The sequence below is a fragment of the Sprattus sprattus genome (genome assembly GCF_963457725.1).
Source record: "Sprattus sprattus genome assembly, chromosome: 6".
Classification (NCBI taxonomy): Eukaryota; Metazoa; Chordata; class Actinopteri; order Clupeiformes; family Clupeidae; genus Sprattus; species Sprattus sprattus.
Genome location: NC_137925.1, coordinates 8,206,942 through 8,212,977, shown reverse-complemented (window position 1 = coordinate 8,212,977; position 6,036 = coordinate 8,206,942).

Here is a 6,036-nt window from a genome sequence, read left to right as displayed (position 1 = left end):
GGGATGTTGGCACTTTCAGAAAAAAGTCAAATCAAGCCTGCAATGAACTGATCAGAAAAGAGGGAAAGAGAGAGAAGGAATATGAGAGAGAGAATGAGAGAGGGAAAGAATGAGAGAGAGAAGGAGGTATGGAGAATGAGAGCGAGAGTGAGAGAGAATGCGTGAGGGATAATGAGAGAGAGAGAGAATGAGAGAGGGAGAATGAGAAAGATTGAGAGAGGAAGAAAGCTACTGGGTGTGGATGTTTGTGCTGAGCATGCAGAGCTTACGAACCTCTTATTGTGAAGGTTTCCCAATCCAAGTCCCAAAGTTCACAAAGAAACACAAAGAAAAAGAAAAGAAAAGAAAAGAAAAGAAAAAGGCTTCAAGGGATTTAACGTCCTGGCTGGGTTCTGCACTCGCTGGGAGGGAAATGAAATCCGCTGCTGTTCCTCCCGCTATGTCTCCAAGCCCAACTTTCCCTTTCAGAACAGCACAACACACACACACACACACACACGCGCACAGCACAGCCAGTCGGAGAGAGAGACGCGGAGAGGGGGAGATGTGAGCTTCCAGGGGCGGTGCACCAAAGATACGATCCTCTCAAAGTCTCTCTACTTCTGCTCTGTCAAATATTCACTCTGCTCTGCTCCCCTTTCAACAGCCGCCACCAAGTGTGTGTCCATGTGTGTGTCAAGTCCTTGAAGTAGTGAGACAAGGAGAGGAGTGAGAGGGAGAGTCTCTGTGTGTGTGTGTGTGCGCAGTGAAATGATCCCTCCCCTTACTTGGCCTACCTCACTAACTCCTGCTAGCCAGGTGAGCTGGAGGCCAACACCCTTTTCTCTCTCACACACACACTCTCACACACACACACACACACACACACACACACACACACACACACACACACGACTCCTCTCTCTTTCCCTGCATTCCTGTGTTGGACTGCTCACCTGCAGTGACTTGAGACTGAAGTCTCCTCCCCATCCAGCAGCCGTAACACTGTGTGTGTGTGTGTGTGTGTGTGTGTGTGTGTGTGTGTCTGGTGTGTTTGCCCAACCCTCTCCGCTCCCAAGGGTGGGGCCGGGCTGAGAAATGAAGTGCCTGCAGGGTACAAAGAGACACTGAAATGCTGGAACACTATCAAGAAGTTAGTACAGGTTACAACAGTGCTCTCTTCTCTCTATCTCTCTCTCTTACTCTCTCTCTATCTCACTCTCACACACACTCACACACACACACACACACACACACACACACACACAAGCACATTCTGCATTTACTTACTTATGCAATTAAAAACACAGGCAAAACACTTAAGACACACACATTCCAATGCACACGTACAGGTCATTACGGACACAGATACCAATGTCTGTAGTACAGCCTGCTGCTACGTACACGGACACAGTCACACATAAACAGTACTACAGAACACACCTTCTCATGGAAGTAACCACACACACACAGGCAAAGACAACTGCTATGCAGACTATGCACACACACGCACAGGGACAAACTCCATCTCTCACTCACGTGTGCTTGTGTGCATTCTAATTAGTGTAAACAAAGACTTCTATACCTGCAACCACGCAAAATAGCAGTTCACTAGGGGTCACATACATTACTCCTTAGACCACCACCCCAGTAAACATACACACACACACACACACACACACACACACACACACACACACACACCCTAAACAGACACACACACACACACACACACACACACTTGTGCCTGAAGGCGTGTTCAGATACGATGACCCAAACTGTGTGTGTGTGTGTGTGTGTGTGTGTGTGTGTGTGTGAGTCGGACCAAATGGGCAAGGGGAGGTGTGAAACAGCACAGTTTGGAATAATGCATTCCTGAGCGGTTTTGGAGCAAAGTGTTGCCAGCATTCCCGTCTGCTACATCCCCCCCCCCCCTCACCCCTCACCCCCAGAGGTGACCTGATTCTCTCCCTCTCCCTCTGGGCAAACTGGCAAGGCCAGCACAGCGTCGGCTAAACACCGCGAAACCCAAACACCTGAGTCCACTTTCAGCCTTCCAGAAGGTTCTGAGAATTTATGCTCTCAGTGATTTAGGGTGACCTTTGAACTTGGTGTGTGTAGGCGGGGCATGTTCTTGACCTCCGCAAGAATCAACCTGTACTTCCTCTGGAGGGAAACACACACAAACACACAGGCTTGTATGTAATGTGCACAAAAATACGTACTTACACAACGGCGTACAAATTTGCAGTTATGTGCGTACACACACACACACACATACACGCACACAAACACACACACACACACACACACACACACACACACACACAGAGGGAGAGAGAAAGAGACAGAGAGAGCAACCCTAGACCAGGTGTAGTGTATACTTTAGTGTGTGCTGTTCCAGTGAGTCCAAACTCACTCAGGAGATGAATCCCTTAGCAACATAGCCCCTGGCAACAGCAGTGCCGGGGGCAACTGTGCGGCCTAGCGGAATGCCTGGCACACAATGGGGCAGTGCAGTGAGTCAGAGACTCGCCGGCTACTTCCCTCGACAGTTCCACCACCACGCTGACAAAATGACTCATAAACTTTAATCAACATCCAGGCCAAAACAGACTTCTGTCTCAAGGGACCTGTGAAAGCGCAAACTATCAGGAACACCACTTACACCTCTCCCTCTCTCTTTCTCACACAGACACACACACACACACATGCGCAGTTGAGCACACAAACACACACACACGTGCACACACACATACACACTCTTTGAAAAAAGCAAACTATCAGCAACACCATTCACAAATCGTTCCCTCTCTCTTTCTCACACACAAACACACACAGGCACAGACACACAGACAGACACACACACACACACACACACACACACACACACACACACAGCTATAGAAAATGCATTGTTTTCAAAGGCAGAGCATGCACTTGGGAGCTGCCTGCAGAGTGTGTGTAACAGCATTCTGGATGGAGAGTTACTAATGCCCCATAGCCCAACAGTGCTGCAGACCCTGACATGTCAGGTCTTTGTGATATAAGCCAGGTGTTTGACCTGCATCACAATCTATGTCCTGCATCATAACCTATCCAGCAAACGAGAGGTTTAACATCTACAGACTAAAACCAAATAGCCTAGGTATTCATCGAAATGGCAAAGGTGTCCCCTGTTCTGTTGAAAACAGAAATGTATCAGAGCTTTCAGACACTTGCACAGTTCAATCGGGATGACCAGGAAAGTTCTATTAAAACGATATAAAAACAAGTCAGCCAACATTAACTTGAATAAGTAATCGTATTTTAACACGCTTTTGAAGCATTTGAATACGTCTTACTTTATCGTTGACAGATCCCGGATTATTAGATTAAAACGATTTTCAAAAAGAAAGAAGAAAGACGCAAAAGGAAAACACGAGTGGAAAGCGGAGATTGGCGTTTGGGACTGAGAACATGTTTGCTGTCGTGGGCACTGCCAATGACGGGCCGTCGTCTCCCTTTCTTCTGGTGCCAACAAATACATTTACATGACAATAGTTCGACTACTAAACTGGTTTTTATCTCACCAAGGTCTTGCAACAGCGCATAGCCTGCAAGTACACTAGGCTTCAGCAAATGACACATAGGCAAAAGTTAGACATTTTTGTAGCATATGAAAAGGTAGCCTATTAATTTGTTGACAATGCAACAGCACAATTTAGTCTAATTTACTTAGGATATAAACAAATGTCGATGAAATGGAGAAACAGGAAGAGCGTAACTCAAAGATGCCTTCGTCGTAAAATATAAAATAACACTTTATTATCTGAGGCAATCGAAGTTTGTGTAACTGGATATAGATCAAATATGTTGCAACCTTGAGGACAGCCTAGGTAAGAGAATACTGGGCGTGACGGGTGACTCACCTGCGGAACACGTAGATCACTGGCCGCGGGCTATGGTTAACTATTATCTATCTAAGACGAATTTGAACGCAGTTTGTAGCAACATGTCGCCACAAAGTTAGAACAATAATTTTATCTGATTCCATGCGTCAAACTAAAATCTGTTTGATGAATCCCGTCATTTATTAAAAAGAATGTAAAGTTGTAAAATAACAAAAGTGCGTCTAAGATTCACCTGCAAAATATTGTTTTGGATCTTTTGTAACTATGACAGGCATACTATTCTAAAGGCATAAAAATGCTTCGCTTGCAAATAGACCAGTTCACTAGTTGCATCTTGATTGCTTTTTATAAATGCCTTATAGCCTACCTGACCTCTTCCAGAATTAAAAAATCTCATGGGGCCAGGGACAACGTGATTAAAGAAAAGAAAAGAAACAAACAAAAATAACATTTTAAATCATTTTATCAATTTGTCGCATTTGGGGTTTGTAGACTGTAACACTGGACAGATAAATTCCACGTGACGTGAGTACTTAAAATGATTATCAGTTTCTGGCCTTCTACATGCCCAGTTCAAGCCGAAGTTTATAGTGTTTCCAATCCTCCTCATGTTGAGAACACAGCTCTTCAGTTTCTCTACAACCTAGCCAAGCAACAAAAAAAAAAAACCCACACACAAACATTAAAAGTTTGCCTTATATTCACAAAGAAGTCTTAAGTGTGTGTGTGTGTGTGTGTGCAAATGAGGAAACTTATGATGGTCAGACGTCATTTTCTCCGCACAAAAAGGTTGAAGGCTAAAAAGAATCTCCACAGACACAGACATCGGCCTCAATAATCCCTGGGAGCTGGACGCTGCCCCTCTGCATTCCTCTGGGAAAGACCACGCTCCACCACGGCACTTTGAACCGGAGACAGAAGCCCACATATCAGCTGAACTGAACTCAGATGTGGAGATAACAGGTTTGCGCCTGGAATAAATCTCATCACACACACACACACACACTCACAGACACACACACAGAGACAGACAGACAGACAGACACAACATCTGGATGCTACAGAGAATTCCTCTCTTGTTCATTCCAATGCCTGCTGGCAGTTGATCTAAAACTATTTCACGCAGATATCCAGAGGACACATAAGCACACTCAAACCCACCAACCCACACAGGCCAACCCATATCCAACATAGCAGTCAGCTCTGGACGAGCTCCGGCCCTGGTCTGTTCAAGAGGTGCAGATAGCCCATCTGGTCACACACCAATCACGTCCACTCGACTGGACAGGGTGGCAGGGTGGGTGTGCAGTTGTTTAACCACATTGGAGAAACATCAATAGAAATACTCAAGACTATTGAAAAGGGTTCCAAGTTACTGTGGCTGAAAAAACGTTTACAGAGTTTAACAAACAGACAAGCAGCTGGGTATAGAGAAGGCATGAAAGTCTTTTATTTTTCCTCATTGAGATTATGTACATTTGTAAAAAACAAAAAAAAAAACGTTTTGGGTGAATAGACCATTGAAATTTGATAAGTACTGACAAAAAAAAAAGAATACAGAGAGTTTGTCATTGAGGCGCTGAATTCTTCCGGCGGTGGAAGGGCTTTCCATAATTGTGGTTGAAGCCTGATGAGTCCAGAGGAGGCACAGCGCGAGCTCCCCCTGCAACGTTTTTCACAGAAAACGACTTATTCTACATCTTTAAATGAGCACACCGTCACACCGCTTGCTGGGCAAAATCTAAAGTTTAACAGGTGAAATTAACATTTCCGTCAAAACACAAAGAAAAGTAAAGAAAAACTGCAGTTTTTGTGTATTTTTTTGCTTTTACCCCACAATACAGATGTGGAACAGACGCGGAGTCCCTCTAGTTCACAGTAGGCTGATCAGTACTTTTGGAACTCGGGGCTGTGCACAGCTATGTTAGCTATGCTAACTATGCTAAAACTGGTTAGCCAATGGTCTGCAAGGCCCCGACTCAAGCTAGAGGTAAGCAGCTACCACCTTAAACAGAAGCAGAATGACTGACGCTCACTGTTACACATAACTCTACACATATATTGACAAAAAAACAGCAAAAAACAACAAACAAAAAAAAGAGAGGTCATCTTGGGATGGATTCAACATCATCTTGAGGGCCGGGTGGGGTCTGTGACATGATAC